The following is a 1,418-nucleotide window of genomic DNA, read 5'->3' as shown; positions in this document are numbered from 1 at the left end:
GACGGAGCCTCTCCCCGGGGTCGCATTCTCCACGGCCCCTTGAAGCGGAGGTGGAGAGGGGTTAACCCCAGGCAGGCCCTCCGGGAATCCCAGGGAGGCTGCTCCAGGTCCCAAAGGCCGCCGCACTGCTGGCAGGACGCCGCATCTCCTGGCCGGCTGGACTCCGACCCGGGCTCCCCGCCGCCCCACGTGCCCCGCCTCAGGAGCTGGTCGGACTCGGGGTAGCCTCCATGTCACTCTCGCTCGAGTTCGTGCACACGGTCTCCTCTCACCGCCTCCCAGCTTCGGAGCCGCGAGCCCATGCGCCGGCTGCCCTGAGCTCAGGCCCTGCCGGCGGAGCCCAACCGCGCCCAAGCCCCTCGCGCCAGGTCCCCGCGCTGCCTACCTGGTGCCGTCGGAGCCCCAGGAATCTATGCCCTAGCCCGCCCCGGCTTCGCCGCGTAACCCCTTCGGGGGCGCAAGGCAGGCGCGGGCCGAGAGGCGGGTGCAGCTGGGCGGGCGCGGGCGCGGGCGGGGAGGCAGGGCGGGCGCGGGCCGCCGAGGCGGGTTATATGGGCGCGGGGAGGGGAGGCGCCGCGGGGAGGGGTGGCCGCGGGCGTTAGCGCCTTCCGTAGCCGGCCGGCGGGAAGGCAGCGCGGGCCGCTCAGCCGTTGGCAGGAGGAGCGCTGGGCGGCGGGGACAGGCTGGGGCCAAGGTTGCCGCCCGGCGCTCCGCCCCCCAAGCTGGCCGCGTCCGAGTCGGGGTCCCGGGGCACGCTCCGCCCCGCCTCCTTCCCGCCGCCTTTTGGCGCGCGTCGCCCCTGTCGGCCCCGGCGGGGCCTGTCTCGGGCTGATCGCGGGCTGGGCGCCTGGGCCCTGCTGCTGCGGAGATGGGACGGCGACCCTCGACCGGCTTGGGAGCGAGGGCAAGGGCGCGCGGGAGCCGGGGTTGGGGGCAGAGATGCAGACTCCGCGTCCCGAAGCCTTCCTTTCCCCGAGACATCGCATCTTCCGGGTCTCGCTCCTCCTCCCCCACTGGCGCGGGACCTCTGCGCGCCGGGCGCTGGGAATCCAAGGGGAAGGGGAAGGGCCGCGCATCGTAGGGACGCCGCCACCCAGGTCTGCGGAGTGTCCGCACTGGCTGTGACCTGCTAGGGACAGGGGTGAAGGTCGCGACCCCAGGATCCGGGGTTAAGTGGAGCCGCTTGCTTCTGGGTGGTACTAGCCGGGCTCCTTCGCCCCGGAGGGCGCGCCACCTACACCGCTCACCCAGCGGAGGTCACGGCCTCGCCTCGGCCCCGGCCCGCATTACGGATCCGCAGGGACCCTCTGGACGCGACTCTCTCGGTCCCAGCCTGCTTTCTTCCTGGGCGGAGGATGTGACCACGGCCCCCAGGGAATAATAATTCTGTACGCAAACACTCTCGGGTCGCCGCCGCC

This window comes from Lipotes vexillifer, unplaced genomic scaffold, assembly GCF_000442215.2.
Source record: "Lipotes vexillifer unplaced genomic scaffold, Lipotes_vexillifer_v1.1 scaffold835, whole genome shotgun sequence".
In the NCBI taxonomy this organism is placed as follows: domain Eukaryota; kingdom Metazoa; phylum Chordata; class Mammalia; order Artiodactyla; family Lipotidae; genus Lipotes; species Lipotes vexillifer.
The sequence above is the reverse complement of the archived record's forward strand: the minus strand, read 5'-3'. Positions refer to the sequence as shown.